Source organism: Triticum urartu, chromosome 7A (genome assembly GCF_056163025.1).
Source record: "Triticum urartu cultivar PI428250 chromosome 7A, HENAU_Tu73, whole genome shotgun sequence".
Taxonomy (NCBI): domain Eukaryota; kingdom Viridiplantae; phylum Streptophyta; class Magnoliopsida; order Poales; family Poaceae; genus Triticum; species Triticum urartu.
The window spans coordinates 291304596-291322749 of record NC_141879.1 but is presented as its reverse complement, the minus strand read 5'-3'; positions in this window follow the sequence as shown (position 1 = coordinate 291322749).

Genomic DNA, 18154 nt, shown 5'->3' with positions numbered 1-18154 from the left:
ATAAGATATTTAATAGCAGCATGATCAGTGTGAACAGTTACTTTAGAGTCAACAATATGAGGTCTGAACTTATCACAAGCAAATACAACTGCTAAAAATTCTTTTTCAGTAGTAGCATAATTTCTCTGGGCACTGTCCAGAGTTTTACTAGCATATTGGATAACATTTAATTTATTATCAACTCTTTGTCCTAGAACAGCACCTACAGCATAATCACTAGCATCACACATAATTTCAAAGGGTAAATTCCAATCAGGAGGCTGAACAATAGGTGCAGATATAAAGGCTTTCTTAACTATTTCAAATGCTTCTGCACAATCATCATCAAAGACAAAAGGAACATCTTTTTGTAAGAGATTAGTCAGAGGCCTAGAAATTTTTGAGAAGTCTTTAATGAACCTCCTATAAAAACCGGCATGACCAAGGAAACTCGTATACCTTTAATGTCCTTTGGACACGACATATTTCAATACCTCTTTCAGAAATTTTATGCCCCAAGACAATACCTTCATTAACCATGAAGTGGCACTTCTACCAATTCAAGACAAGATTAGTTTCTTCACATCTCTGCAAAACTCGATCATGGTTTCTTAAGCAATCATCAAAAGAAGTTCCATATACGGAAAAATCATCCATGAAAACCTCAAGAATCTTTTCATAAAAGTTAGAGAATATAGCAGTCATACATCTTTGAAAGGTAGCAGGTGCATTACATAAACCAAAAGGCATACGTCTATAAGCAAAGGTACCAAAAGGGCAAGTGAAGGTGGTCTTTTCTTGATCCTCTTTTGACTCATGTATTTGAGAGAAACCAGAATAACTATCTAGAAAGCAAAAATGTGTATGTTTGGATAATCTTTCTAGCATTTGATCAATAAAAGGTAAATGGTAATGATCCTTTTTAGTAGCTTTGTTTAGTTTGTGGAAATCAATTACCATTCTATAACCTGTAACAATTCTTTGTGGGATCAATTCATCTTTATCATTAGGAACAACAGTAATACCTCTTTTCTTAGGGACACAATGGACATGACTTACCCACTGACTATCAGCAACATGATAAATTATACCTGTCTCCAGAAGCTTTAGTATTTCTTCTCTTACCAGTTATTTCATCTTAGGATTTAACCGTCGTTAGTGTTCAACAACCGGTTTAGCGTCTTTCTCCAATTTTATTTTGTGTTGGCATAGAGTGGGACTAATGCCCTTAAGATCATCAAGAGTATATCCAATAGCAGCACGGTCCTTCTTCAGAGTTTTCAATAATTTCTCTTCTTCTTGCTCTGAAAGGTTAGCACTAATAATAACAGGATATATCTTATTTTCATCAAGATAAGCATATTTAAGAGTATTAGGCAATGGTTTAAGCTCAAACATGGGATCACCCTTGGGTGGAGGAGGATCCCCTAGAATTTCGACAGGCAAGTTGTGTTTCAAAATAGGTCCCTGTTTAAAGAATACTTCATCTATTTCCCTTCTTTCATTCATAAACATATCATTTTCATGGTCTAGCAAATATTGTTCTAAAGGATCATTAGGAGGCACGGCAATAGAAGCAAGACCAATAATTTCATCTTTACTAGGCAATTCTTTATCATGGGGTTGTCTACAAAATTTAGCAAAATTAAAATCGTGAGACATATCCCCTAAACCAACAGAGACAACATCCTTTTTGCAGTCTATCTTAGCATTAACAGTACTCAAGAAGGGTCTACCAAATATAATGGGACAAAAGTCATCTTGTGGGGAACCAAGAACAAGAAAATTAGTAGGATATTTAACTTTCCCACACAAGACTTCAACATCTCTAACAATCCCAACAGGTGAAATAGTATCTCTATTGGCAAGCTTAATTGTAACATCAATACCGTCTATCTTAGCCGGTGCAATATCATGCATAATTTCTTCATATAAAGAATGAGGTATTGCACTCGCACTAGCACCCATATCACATAAGCCATGATAGCAATGATCTCCTATTTTAACAGAAAAAACAGGCATGCCTACAACAGGTCTATGTTTTTTTTAGTATCGGGTCTAGCAACTCTAGCAGCTTCATCACAAAAGTAAATAACGTGCCCATCAATATTATCGGACAAGAGATCTTTAACCATAGCAATACTAGGTTCAACTTTAATTTGCTCAGGGGGTGTAGGTGTTCTAGTATTACTCTTACGAACCACAGTTGAAGCTTTAGCATGATCCTTTATTCTAGCAAGGAAAGGTGGTTTCTCAATATAACCGGTAGGAACAATAGGATCAACATTATAAGTGATAGTCTTTTCTTAAACTTTAATAGGTTCAACTAGTTTTACTTCAATTGGAGGATGATATTTAAGCCACTTATCCTTAGGGAGATCAACATGAGTAGCAAATGATTCACAAAAAGAAGCTACTATCTCAGAGTCAAGTCCATATTTAGTGCTAAATTCACGAAAAGCATCGGTATCCATAAAAGATTTAACACAATCAAACTTAGGTGTTATACCTGACTCCTTACCTTCATCGAGTTCCAAATCTTCAGAGTTGCGTTTAATTCTTTCCAATAAATCCCACTTGAATTCAATAGTCTTCATCATAAAAGAACCAGTACAAGAAGTATCAAGCATGGAGCGATTATTGAGAGAAAGCCGAGCATAAAATTTTTGAATAATAATTTCTCTTGAGAGCTCATGATTGGGGCATGAATATAACATTGACTTAAGCCTCCCCCAAGCTTGAGCTATGCTTTCTCCTTCGTGAGGCCAAAAATTATATATATATAATTACGATCACGATGAGCCAGATGCATAGGATAAAACTTTTGATGAAACTCCAATTTCAATCGGTTGTAGTTCCACGATCCAATATCATCGGATAGCCTAAACCATGTCAATGTCATTCCCTTCAAAGATAAAGGGAAGACCTTCTTATTGGTAACATCCTCGGGCATACCTGCAAGCTTAGATAATCCACAAACTTCAACCAGATAGATTAGGTGCAAATCGGGACGCAATGTTCCATCTCCTGTAAAAGGATTAGCTAGCAGTTTCTCTATCATACCCGACGGAATTTCAAAGTAAACATTTTCAGTAGGTTTAGTAGGTTGAGGAGCAAATCTTTGCTCTATTGGTCGTGGTGAAGATACCCCGAACAAGCCCCTCAAAGGATTACTTTCCATAGTAACAAGTGACAGTAAATTTCAGCACACTATATAAATTTTTCCTTACCAAATTCCACTTACCAAAGGCGCTTCACTCCCCGGCAACGGTGCCATAAAAGAGTCTTGATGACCCACAAGTATAGGGGATCTGTCGTAGTACTTTTGATAAGTAAGAGTGTCGAACCCAATGAGGAGCAGAAGGAAATGACAAGCGGTTTTCAGTAAGGTATTCTCTGCAAGCACTGAAATTATCGGTAACAGATAGTTTTGTGATATGGTAATTTGTAACGGGTAACAAGTAACAAAAGTAAACAAGGTGCAGCAAGCTGGCCCAATCCTTTTTGTAGCAAAGGACAAGCCTGGACAAACTCGTATATAAAGGAAAGCTCTCCCGAGGACACATGGGAATTATCGCCAAGCTAGTTTTCATCATGCTCATATGATTCGCGTTCGTTACTTTGATAATTTGATATGTGGGTGGACCGTTGCTTGGGTACTGCCTTTCCTTGAACAAGCATCCCACTTATGATTAACCCCTCTTGCAAGCATCCGCAACTACAAAAGAAGTATTAAGGTAAACCTAACCATAGCATGAATCATATGGATCCAAATCAGCCCCTTATGAAGCAACACATAAACTAGGGTTTAAGCTTCTGTCACTCTAGCAACCCATCATCTACTTATTACTTCCCAATGCCTTCCCCTAGGCCCAAACAATGGTGAAGTGTCATGTAGTCGACGTTCACATAACACCACTAGAGGAAAGACAACATACATCTCATCAAAATATCGAACGAATACCAAATTTACATGACAACTTATAGCAAGACTTCTCCCATGTCCTCAGGAACAAACGTAAATACTCACAAATCATATTCATGTTCATAATCAGAGGGATATTAATATGCACAAAGGATTTGAACATATGATCTTCCACCAAATAAAACAACAAGCATCAACTACAAGGAGTAATCAACACTACTAGCAACCCACAGGTACCAATCTGAGGTTTTGAGACAAAGATCGGATACAAGAGATGAACTAGTGTTTGAGAGGAGATAGTGCTAGTGAAGATGTTGATGGAGATTGACCCCCTCCCGATGAGAGGATCGATGGTGATGATTTCCCCCTCCCGGAGGGATGTTTCCTCGGCAGAACAGCTCCGCCGGAGCCCTAGATTGGTTCCGCCAAGGTTCCGCCACGAGATGGCGGTGCTTCGTGCTGAAAGCTTCCTTATGATTTTTTCCAGGGCGAAAGACTTCATATAGCAAAAGATGGTCACCGGAGGCCTGCCAGGGAGCCCACGAGACAGTGGGCGCGCCCAGGGGGGTAGGGCACGCCCCCACCCTCGTGGATGGTGGGTGGCCCCCCTCTGGTGCTTTCTTCACCCAATATTTTTTATACATTCCAAAACTGACTTCCGTGGAGTTTCAGGACTTTTGGAGTTGTGCAGAATAGGTCTCTAATATTTTCTCCTTTTCCAGCCCAGAGTTCCAGCTGTCGGCATTCTCCCTCATCGTGCAAGGCTTGTAAAATAAGAGAGAATAGGCATAAGTATTGTGACATAATGTGTAATAACATCCCATAATGCAATAAATATCGATATAAAAGCATGATGCAAAATGGACGTATCAGCTCCCACATGTTCCACGCTAATCTCATCGGATGAACCATGATGTCGGGGATTCGATCAATCCCGTATACAATTCCCTTTGTCCATCGGTATGTTACTTGCCCGAGATTCGAATGTTGGTATCCCCATACCTCGTTCAATCTCGTTACCAACAAGTCTCTTTACTCGTTTCGTAACGCATGATCCCGTGGCTAACTCCTTAGTCACATTGAGCTCGTTATGATGATGCATTACCGAGTGGGCCCAGAGATACCTCTCCATCATACGGAGTGACAAATCCTAGTCTCGATTCATGCCAACCCAACAGACACTTTCGAAGATACCTGTAGTGCACCTTTATAGTCACCCAGTTACGTTGTGACGTTTAACACACCCAAAGCACTCCTACGGTATCCCGGAGTTGCACAATCTCATGGTCTAAGGAAACGATACTTGACATTATAAAAGCTCTAGCAAACGAACTACACGATCTTGTGCTACGCTTAGGATTGGGTCTTGTTGCTACCTCTTGAGCACTTGCGTTGGTTTTCCCTTGAAGAGGAAAGGGTGGTGTAGCAAAGTAGCGTAAGTATTTCCCTCAGTTTTTGAGAACCAAGGTATCAATCCAGTAGGAGGCTACGCGCCAGTCCCTCGCACCTACACAAAACAAATAAATCCTCGCAACCAACGCGATAAGGGGTTGTCAATCCCGACACGGTCACTTACGAGAGTGAGATCTGATAGATATGATAAGATAATATTTTTGGTATTTTTATGATAAAGATGCAAAGTAAAATAAAAGCAATCAAAATAACTAAGTGTTGGAAGATTAATATGATGAAGATAGACCCGGGGGCAATAGGTTTCACTAGTGGCTTCTCTCAAGAGCATAAGTATTTTACGGTGGGTGAACAAATTACTGTTGAGCAATTGACAGAATTGAGCATAGTTATGAGAATATCTAGGTATGATCATGTATATAGGCATCACGTCCAAGAGAAGTAGACCGACTCCTGCCTGCATCTACTACTATTACTGCACACATCGACCGCTATCCAGCATGCATCTAGAGTATTAAGTTCATAAGAACAAAGTAACGCTTTAAGCAAGATGACATGATGTAGAGGGATAAACTCATGCAATATGATGAAAACCCCATCTTGTTATCCTCGATGGCAACAATACAATACGTGCCTTGCTGCCCCTACTGTCACTGGGAAAGGACACCGCAAGATTGAACCCAAAGCTAAGCACTTCTCCCATTGCAAGAAAGATCAATCTAGTAGGCCAAACCAAACTGATAATTCGAAGAGACTTGCAAAGGTAACCAATCATACATAAAAGAATTCAGAGAAGATTCAAATATTGTTCATAGATAAACTTGATCATAAACCCACAATTCATCGGCCTCAACAAACACACCGCAAAAGAAGATTACATCGAATAGATCTCCACAAGAGAGGGGGAGAACTTTGTATTGAGATCCAAAAAGAGAGAAGAAGCCATCTAGCTAATAACTATGGACCCGTAGGTCTGAGGTAAACTACTCACACTTCATCGGAGAGGCTATGGTGTTGATGTAGAAGCCCTCCGTGATCGATGCCCCCTCCAGCGGAGCTCCGGAATAGGCCCAAGATGGGATCTCGTGGATACAGAAAGTTACGGTGGTGGAATTAGGGTTTTGGCTCTGTATCTGATCGTTTGGGGGTACATAGGTATATATATGAGGAAGAAGTACGTCGGTGGAGCAACAGGGGCCCACGAGGGTGGAGGGCGCGCCTGGGGGGTAGGCGCGCCCCCCTACCTCATGGCCTCCTTGTTGGTTGCTTGACGTAGGGTCCACGTCTCCTCGATCATGTTCGGTGAGAAAATCATGTCCCCGAAGGTTTCATTCCGTTCGGACTCCGTTTGATATTCTTTTCTTGCGAAACCCTAAAACAGGCAAAAAATAGCAATTCTGGGCTGGGCCGCCGGTTAATAGGTTAGTCCCAAAAATAATATAAAAGTGCATACTAAAGCCCAATAATGTTTAAAACAGGATATAATATAGCATGGAACAATCAAAAATTATAGATACGTTGGAGACATATCAAGCATCCCCAAGCTTAATTCCTGCTCTTCCTTGAGTAGGTAAATGATTAAAAACAGAATTTTTGATGTGGAATGCTACTTGGCATAATTTCAATGTAATTCTCTTAATTGTGGTATGAATATTCAGATCTGAAAGATTCAAGATAAAAGTTTAATATTGACACAGAAATAATAATACTTCAAGCATACTAACTAAGCAATTATGTCTTCTCAAAATAACATAGCCAAAGAAAGTTATCCCTACAAAATCATATAGTCTGGCTATGCTCCATCTTCACCACACTAAGTATTCAAATCATGCACAACCCCGATGACAAGCCAAGTAATTGTTTCATACTTTTAGTGTTCTCAAACTTTTTCAATATTCACGCAATACATGAGCGTGAGCCATGGACATAGCACTATAGGTGGAATAGAATGGTGGTTGTGGAGGAGACAAAAAAGGAGAAGATGGTCTCACATCACCTAGGCGTATCAATGGGCTATGGAGATGCCCATCAATATAATGTGAGTGAGTAGGGATTGCCATGCAACGGATGCACTAGAGCTATAAATGTATGAAAGCTCAACAAAAGAAACTAAGTGGGTGTGCATCCAACTTGCTTGCTCACGAAGACCTAGGGCACTTGAGGAGGCCCATTGTTGGAATATACAAGCCAAGTTCTATAATGAAAAATTCCCACTAGTATACGAAAGTGATAACATAGGTGATTCTCTATCATGAAGATCATGGTGCTACTTTGAAGCACAAGCGTGGAAAAAAGGATAGTAGTATTGCCCCTTTTTATTTATTCTCCCTTTTTTGGGCCTTCATTTTTTTATTTGGCCTTTCTCTTTTTTTTCTTTTTTTTGGGACAATACTCTATGAATGATGACCATCACACTTCTATTTATTTACAACTCAATGATTACAACTCGATGCTAGAACAAAGTATGACTCTATATGTATGCCTCCGGTGGTGTACCGGGATAGCAATGATGCATGAGTGACTATATGAAAGAATTATGAATGGTGGCTTTGCCACAACTGAAATGTAAACTACATGATCATGCAAAGCAATATGACAATGATGGAGCGTGTCATAGTAAATGGAACGGTGGAAAGTTGCATGGCAATATATCTCGGAATGGCTATGGAAATGCCATAATAGGTAGGTATGGTGGCTCTTTTGAGGAAGGTATAAGGTGTATGATACCGACGAAAGGTGTGCGGTATTAGAGAGGCTAGCAATGATGGAAGGGTGAGAGTGCGTATAATCCATGGACTCAACATTAGTCATAAAGCACTCACATACTTATTGCAAAAATCTATTAGTTGTCGAAGCAAAGTACTACGTGCATGCTCCTAGGGGGATAGATTGGTAGGAAAAGACCATCGCTCGTCCCCGACCGCCACTCATAAGGAGGACAATCAATAAATACATCATGCTCCGACTTCTTAACATAACGGTTCACCATACGTGCATGCTACGGGAATCACAAACTTCAACACAAGCATTTCTCAAATTCACAACTACTCAATTAGCACAACTCTAATATCACCATCTCCATATCTCAAAACAATTATCAAGTTTCAAACTTCAAACTTCTCATAGTATTCAACACACTCATAACAAAATTTTATTATTAATCTTGAATTCCAAAAACAATTAACGCAAATTACCATGCTGTTTTGTAGGACTCTCAAAATAATCTAAGTGAAGCATGAGATAACAATAGTTCCTATAAAACAAATCCACCGACGTGCTCTAAAAGATATAAGTGAAGCACTAGAGCAAAAATTATATAACTCAAAAGATATAAGTGAAGCACATAGAGTATTATAATAATTTCCGAATCATGTGTGTTTCTCTCAAAAGGTGTGTACAGCAAAGATGATTGTGGTAAACTAAAAAGCAAAGACTCAAATCATACAAGACGGTCCAAGCAAAACACATATCATGTGGTGAATAAAAATATAGCTCCAAGTAAAGTTACCGATAGAAGTAGACGAAAGAGGGGATGCCTTCAGGGGCATCCCCAAGTTTTGGCTTTTAGGTGTCCTTAGATTATCTTGGGGGTGCCATGGGCATCCCCAAGCTTAGTCTCTTGCCACTCCTTGTTCCATAATCCATCAAATATTTACCCAAAACTTGAAAACTTCACAACACAAAACTTAAAGTAGAAACTCTCGTGAGCTCCGTTAGCGAAAGAAAACAAAAGACCACTTCAAGGTACTGTAATGAACTCATTCTTTATTTATATTGGTGTTAAACCTAATGTATTCCAACTTCTCTATGGTTTATAAACTATTTTACTAGCCATAGATTCATCAAAATAAGAAAACAACACACGAAAAACAGAATCTATCAAAAACAGAATCTGTCAAAACCAGAACAGTCCGTAGTAATTTGTACCTAGCGCAAGATCTGGAACCCCAAAAATTCTAAAATAAATTGATGGAGGTGAGGAATTTATCTATTAAAAGAATTAACTAAATATCACTTTCCAAATAAAAATGGCAGCAGTTCTCGTGAGCGCTAAAGTTTCTGTTTTTTACAGCAAGATTAACAAGACTTTCCCCAAGTCTTCCCAACTGTTCTACTTGGCACAAACACTAACTAAACACAAAAAACACAACCAAAATAGATGCTAGATAAATTATTTATTACTAAACAGGAGCAAAAAGCAAGGAATAAAAATAAAATTGGGTTGCCTCCCAACAAGCACTATCGTTTAACACCCCTAGCTAGGCATAAAAAGCAAGGATAGATCTAGGTATTGCCATCTTTGGTTTTAGGGAAGAAAAGGGCAAACTTGCTATTTATGGAATTAATATTTCTATTTTGATAAATCACATGGCTATTAATGGTAGAAGAAAGATTAAGTATGTTACGGAAATTTGTATCTAAGCTAGCCTTCATCTCTTTGATAGATTCGTTTTGGTAAGAGAGCAAAAGAGATGTAGATTCAACTTTCTCGTTCATGGGGTGCCCAAATATAGTTTTCATCTTCTCATAAGTGTCTACGGCATCCCCTTCAAGAAAGCCTTCTTCAAATATAGAATCTAGGACATGCTTAAAAGAAGAAGGAAGGTCAATATAAAATCCTTTTAAGTAAATTTCAATTTGGTATTGAGGCACATAGCTAGCCCTGATCCTTAATAGTCTATACCCAGCATCTTTCAAAGATTCATCAAGTAAATAATGAAAGATTCCGGAATCATCTTCATCAAAATTATTAAGATTCTCATTGATAACTCCGGTAGGTTTTTCCATAGTATCCTTATTTATAAGCTTAGCGAGAATAGAAGGGTTGTCCAAAGTACTAAAACTCGGGAGAGAACCCCCAACCCTTTTTGATTCAGGCATGGAGGAAGAAAGGCGAGCGGGAAAAAGAGAGGGCAAATAAAACGGTAAGGGTGAAGTGGGGGAGAGGAAAACGAGAGGTAAATGACAAATAATGTAATGCGGGAAATAAGGGTTTGTGATGGGTACTTGGTATGTTGACTTTTGCGTAGACCTCCCCGGCAACGGCGCCAGAAATCCTTCTTGCTACCTCTTGAGCACTTGCATTGGTTTTCCCTTGAAGAGGAAAGGGTGGTGCAGCAAATTAGCATAAGTATTTCCCTCAGTTTTTGAGAACCAAGGTATCAATCCAGTAGGAGGCTACGCGCCAGTCCCTCGCACCTACACAAAACAAATAAATCCTCGCAACCAACGCGATAAGGGGTTGCCAATCCCTACACGGTCACTTACGAGAGTGAGATCTGATAGATATGGTAAGATAATATTTTTGGTATTTTTATGATAAAGATGCAAAGTAAAATAAAAGCAATGAAAATAACTAAGTGTTGGAAGATTAATATGATGAAGATAGACCCGGGGGCCATAGGTTTCACTAGTGGCTTCTCTCAAGAGCATAAGTATTTTACGGTGGGTGAACAAATTACTGTTGAGCAATTGACAGAATTGAGCATAGTTATGAGAATATCTAGGCATGATCATGTATATAGGCATCACGTCCGTGACAAGTAGACCGAAACGATTATGCATCTACTACTATTACTCCACTCATTGACCGCTATCCAGCATGCATCTAGAGTATTAAGTTCATAAGAACAGAGTAACGCTTTAAGCAAGATGACATGATGTAGAGGGATAAACTCATGCAATATGATGAAAACCCCATCTTGTTATCGTCGATGGCAACAATACAATACATGCCTTGCTGCCCCTATTGTCACTGGGAAAGGACACCGCAAGATTGAACCCAAAGCTAAGCACTTGTCCCATTGCAAGAAAGATCAATCTAGTAGGCCAAACCAAACTGATAATTCAAAGAGAGATTTGCAAAGATAACCAATCATACATAAAAATAATTCAGAGAAGATTCAAATATTGTTCATAGATAAACTTGATCATAAACCCACAAATCATCGGTCTCAACAAACACACCGCAAAAGAAGATTACATCGAATAGATCTCCACAAGAGAGGGGGAGAACTTTGTATTGAGATCCAAAAAGAGAGAAGAAGCCATCTAGCTAATAACTATGGACCCGTAGGTCTGAGGTAAACTACTCACACTTCATCGGAGAGGCTATGGTGTTGATGTAGAAGCCCTCCGTGATCGATGCCCCCTCCGGCGGAGCTCCGGAACAGGCCCCAAGATGGGATCTCATGGATACAGAAAGTTACGATGGTGGAATTAGGGTTTTGGCTCCGTATCTGATCGTTTGGGGGTACATAGGTATATATAGGAGGAAGAAGTACGTCGGTGGAGCAACATGGGGCCCACAAGGGTGGAGGGCGCGCCTGGGGGTAGGTGTGCACCCCTACCTCGTGGCCTCCCTGTTGGCTGCTTGACGTAGGGTCCAAGTCTCCTGGATCATGTTCGGTGAGAAAATCACGTTCCCGAAGGTTTCATTCCGTTTAGACTCCGTTTGATATTTTTTTCTTGCGAAACCCTAAAACAGGCAAAAAAACAGCAATTCTGGGCTGGGCCTTCGGTTAATAGGTTAGTCCCAAAAATAATATAAAACTGCATAATAAAGCCCAATAATGTTTAAAACATGATATAATATAATATAACATGGAACAATCAAAAATTATAGATACGTTGGAGATGTATCACTTGTCCATCACATCATTCTCCTAATGATGTGATCCCATTATCAACGACATCCAATGTCCATGGTTAGGAAACCACAACCATCTATTGATCAGCGAGCTAGTCGACTAGAGGCTCACTAGGGACATGTTGTGATCTATGTATTCACACATGTATTACGGTTTCCGGTTAATACAATTATAGCATGAATAATAGACAATTATCATGAACAAGGAAATATAATAATAACCATTTTATTATTGCCTCTAGGGCATATTTCCAACAGTTTGCACACTAACTGGTCAAAGCTGGCTCAAAATGAACACCGACGGAGCTACATATCGTAGGAATGGGTGTGCTGGCGCGGGTATTGTGGTGTGGGATCATGGTGGGCACTTTTCAGATGGGCCATCATTGTAGATACCTGGCATTACATGACCCTTTCACTATTGTGATTGATGCGTGTCCAGATGCTATGGTGTTGACAATGGGTAATGCTCGGTGACTCTCCCAGATTATTATCGAAATTGATTTTCAGACGGTCTTATATGCTTGACAATTAGCGACAACACGTTATCAGGGAGATGCACTCTTGTCTTTCGAATTCCTACTAGGGTTTGATATTCGACGACAGGGTGAGAGGTGAATGAAGTGGTTCATTGATGTGCCAAGGACAAACATATTCTCTATGTGTTTATTCCAATTCCTGATTGTTTTATTGACATTTTGCAAATTTCCAATCAAATAATTTTGCAAATAAGATATGATCTCCCAAAATGAATAAAATATTTTGAGGTGGATGTTGGAGATACACATAACAGGTAGGCCCACAAAGGGTTGAAATATCATAAAGCATGGGGTCCACACAGCATGTGGACCCAGATAAATTTCATATACACATACTATCCACTCGGACAAGCAGCATACTATCCACTCGGATGAAAGTTCACCAGTTGACCATACGACTCACTCGGGTATGCGAAGACCAGCAGGCAGCAAAGCAGTCAAAGCATCATCCTCATAGTGAAGGCTTAGTAGTGAGTTGGCATTATGGCATTCATGCCCCACTATGAAACATAGGAGGTGAGGGGGTGGCACACTCTATATGAGCCACCCCCACCACTAGGCTAAGGGGCCTCTTTTCTTCCACCTCTCTCTCTCTCCTTTCGTCATTAGTCTCAGGACTACGGGGATCCGTTCTTCTCTCACTGTAATCTCCAGATACATTCTAAGATAAAACAAAGCCTCTCCGGAGCACGAGACGTAGGGCTGTTATCTCCATCGCGAGAGGCCCGAACTGTTGGAAATATGCCCTAGAGGCAATAATAAATTAGTTATTATTATTATATTTCATTTTTCATGATAATCGTTTATTATCCATGCTAGAATTGTATTGATAGGAAACTCAGATACATGTGTGGATAAATAGACAACACCATGTCCCTAGTAAGCCTCTAGTTGACTAGCTCGTTGATCAATAGATGGTTACGGTTTCCTGACCATGGACATTGGATGTCGTTGATAACGGGATCACGTCATTAGGAGAATGATGTGATGGACAAGACCCAATCCTAAGCCTAGCAAAAGATCGTGTAGTTCGTTTGCTAAAGCTTTTCTAATGTCAAGTATCATTTCCTTAGACCATGAGATTGTGCAACTCCCGGATACCGTAGGAGTGCTTTGGGTGTGCCAAACGTCACAATGTAACTGGGTGGCTATAAAGGTACACTACAGGTATCTCCGAAAGTGACTGTTGGGTTGGCACGAATCGAGACTGGGATTTGTCACTCCGTGTAAACGGAGAGGTATCTCTGGGCCCACTCGATAGGACATCATCACAGTGTGCACAATGTGATCAAGGAGTTGATCAAGGGATGATGTGTTACGGAACGAGTAAAGAGACTTGCCGGTAACGAGATTGAACAAGGTATCGGGATACCGACGATCGAATCTCGGGCAAGTATCGTACCGATAGACAAAGGGAATTGTATACGGGATTGATTGAATCCTTGACATCGTGGTTCATCCAATGAGATCATCGTGGAGCATGTGGGAGCCAACATGGGTATCCAGATCCCGCTGTTGGTTATTGACTGGAGAGTTGTCTCGGCCATGTCTGCATGACTCCCAAACCCGTAGGGTCTACACACTTAAGGTTCGATGACGCTAGGGTTATAGGGAAAGTATGTACATGGTCACCGAATGTTGTTCGGAGTCCCGGATGAGATCCCGAACGTCACGAGGAGTTCCGGAATGGTCCGGAGGTAAAGATTTATATATGGGAAGTCATCATACGGTCACCGGAATAATTCGTGGGGGTTACCGGTATTGTACCGGGACCACTGGAGGGGTTCCGCGGGTCCACCGGGAGGGTCCACCTGCCTCGGAGGGCCCTATGGGCTGTGTGTGGAGAGGGACCAGCCCCTTAGTGGGCTGGGCGCCTCCCCCTAGGGCCCATGCGCCTAGGGTTTGGGGAACCCTAAAGGGGGGGCGCCCCCCTTGCCTTGGGGGGCAAGGCAACCCCCCTGGCCGCCGCCCCCTCCTCAGATTGGATCTGAGGGGGGCGGCCCCCCTCTCCCTTGCCCCTATATATATGTGGGGGGTGGGAGGGCAGCCGCACCCAAGTTCTGGCGCAGCCCTTCCCCTCTCCCAAGTCCTCCTCTTCTCCCGCGGTGCTTGGCGAAGCCCTGCAGGATTGCCACGCTCCTCCTTCACCACCACGCCGTCGTGCTGCTGCTGGATGGAGTCTTCCCCAACCTCTCCTTCTCCCCTTGCTAGATCAAGGCGTAGGAGACGTCACCGGGCTGCACGTGTGTTGAACGCGGAGGCGCCGTGGTTCGGCGCTTAGATCGGAATCAATCGCGATCTGAATTGCTACGAGTACGACTCCTTCATCCACGTTCTTGCAACGCTTCCACTTAGCGATCTACAAGGGTATGTAGATGCACTCCCCTTCCCCTCATTGCTAGATTACTCCATAGATTGATCTTGGTGATGCGTAGGAAATTTTAAATTTCTGCTACGATCCCCAACAGTGGCATCATGAGCTAGGTCTATGCGTAGTTTCTATGCACGAGTAGAACACAAAGTAGTTGTGGGCGTCGATATTGCCAATTTACTTGCCGTTACTAGTCTTATCTTGATTTGGCGGCATCGTGGGATGAAGCGGCCCGGACCGACCTTACACGTACTCTTACGTGAGACTGGTTCCACCGACTGACATGCACTAGTTGCATAAGGTGGCTAGCGGGTGTCTGTCTCTCCCACTTTAGTCGGATCGGATTCGATGAAAAGGGTCCTTGTGAAGGGTAAATAGAAATTGGCATATTACGTTGTGGTTTTCGCGTAGGTAAGAAACGTTCTTGCTAGAAACCTATAGCAGCCACGTAAAAACTTGCAACAACAATTAGAGGACGTCTAACTTGTTTTTGCAGCATATGCCTTGTGATGTGATATGGCCAAAAGGATGTGATGAATGATATATGTGATGTATGAGATTGATCATGTTCTTGTAATAGGAATCACGACTTGCATGTCGATGAGTATGACAACTGGCAGGAGCCATAGGAGTTGTCTTAATTTATTTATGACCTGCGTGTCAACATAAACGTCATGTAATTACTTTACTTTATTGCTAAAGCATTAGCCATAGTAGTAGAAGCAATAGATGACGAGACAACTTCAAGAAGACACGATGATGGAGATCATGGTGTCATGCCGGTGACAACGATGATCATGGAGCCCCGAAGATGGAGATCAAAAGGAGCAAAATGATATTGGCCATATCATGTCACTATTTGATTGCATGTGATGTTTATCATGTTTTACATCTTATTTGCTTAGAATGACGGTAGCTTAAATAAGATGATGCCTCACTAAAATTTCAAGAAAGGTGTTCCCCCTAACTGTGCACCATTACGAAGGTTCGTTGTTTCGAAGCACCACGTGATGATCGGGTGTGATAGATTCTAACGTTCGAATACAACGGGTGTTGACGAGCCTAGCATGTACAGACATGGCCTCGGGACACATGCGAAACACTTAGGTTGACTTGACGAGCCTAGCATGTACAGACATGGCCTCGGAACACGGAAGACCGAAAGGTCGAACATGAGTCGTATAGAAGATACGATCAACATGATATGTTCACCGTTGATGACTAGTCCGTCTCACGTGATGATTGGACACGGCCTAGTCGATTCGGATCATGTTTCACTTAGATGACTAGAGGGATGTCTATCTGGGTGGCAGTTCATTAAATAATTTGATTAGATGAACTCAATTATCATGAACATAGTCTAAATTGTCTTTGCAAATATGTTGTAGATGAATAGCTCACGTTGTAGCTCCCTGTTTCAATACGTTCCTAGAGAAAGACCAAGTTGAAAGATATTGTAAGCAATGATGAAGACTAGGTCCGTAGTCCGAGGAGTGTCCTCACTGCTACACAGAAGGCTTACGGCTTTGATGCACCGCTCGATGTGCAAACCCCTACAACGTCGTCTGTGGATGTTGTGAACACCTGACAGACACATCCTGATGACTACTTGATAGTTTAGTGCACCATACTTTACGGCTTAGAATCGGGATTCCAATGACGTTTTGAACGCCATAAAACATATGAGATGTTCCAAGAGCTGAAATTGGGATTTCAGGCTCATGCCCGTGTTGAGAGGTGTGAGACCTCTGACAAGTTCTTTTGCCAACAAGATGGAGGAGAATAGCTCAGCTAGTGAGCATGTGCTCAGAATGTCTGGGTGCTACAATCACTTAAATCAAGTGGGAGTTAAACTTCCAGATAAGATAGTGATTGATAGAGTTCTCTAGCCACTATCACTAAACTACTAGATCTTCGTGATGAACTATGACATGCAAGGGATGGAGTTGATCTCGGAGCTGTTCGCGGCGCTTAAGACCGCAAAAGGTAGAAATCAAGAAGGAGCATCAAGTGTTGATGGTTTGACAAGACCACTGGTTTCAAGAAGGGCAAGGGCTAGAAGGGAAACTTCATGGAAGGCAAACCAGTTGCCGCTCCAGTGAAGGAACCCAAGGTTGAACCCAAACCCGAGACTAAATGCTTCTATTGTAAGGGGAACGGTCACTGGTAGCGGAATTACCCCAAATGCATGGTAGATAAGAAGGCTGGCAACTTCAAAGTATATACATGTTATTAATGTGTACCTCACTAGTACTCCTAGTAGCACCTGGGTATTGGATACCAGTTCAGTTACTATTATTGGTGACTTGAAGCAAAAGCTACAGACTAAATGGAGACTGGCTAAGGGCGAGGTGACGATGTGTGTTGGAAGTGCTTCCAAAGTTGATGAGATCACCATCGCACGCTCCATCTGCCTTCGGGATTAGTATTGAACCTAGATAAATGTTATCAGGTGTCTACGTTGAGCATGAATATGATTAGATCATGTTCATTGCAATACGGTCATTCATTTAAGTTAGAGAATAATGGTTATTCTGTTTACATGAATGATACCTTTCATGGTCATGCACCCTATGTGAATGGTTCATTGAATCTCGGTCGTGGTAATACACATGTTCACGCCAAAAGATGTAGTGTTAATAATGATAGTACCACTTTCTCGTGGCACTGCCGCTTAGGTCATATTGGCGTAAGATGCATGAAGAAACTCCATGTCGATGGATGTTTGGAGTCACTTGATTTTGAATCACTTGACACATGCGAGCCATGCCTCATGGGAAGGATGACTAAGACCCCGTTTTCAGGTACAATGAAACGGGCAAGTGACTTGTTGGAAATCATGCATGCTGATGCCTGTGATCCAATGAGAATTGAAGCGTGCGGTGGATATCTCTATTTTCTCATCTTCACTGACGATTTGGGTAGATATAGGTATATCTACTTAATGAAGCACAAGTCTGAAATGTTTGAAAAGTTCAAGCGATTTCAGAGTGAAGTTAAGAATCATCATAACAATAAGATCATGTTCCTACGATCTGATCAAAAGGGGATTTTCTAAGTTATGAGTTTAGCAATCAATTAAGACATTGTGGAATTGTTTCACAGTTGAAGCCACCTGGAACACCACAAGGTAATGGTGTGTCCGGATGTCGTAATCGAACCCTATGAGATATGGTGCGATCTATGATGTCTCTTACCAATCTACCGTTTTCATTTTGAGGTTATGCGTTAGAGACAGCTGCATTCACTTTAGATAGGACACCATCTAAGTCCGTTGAGAC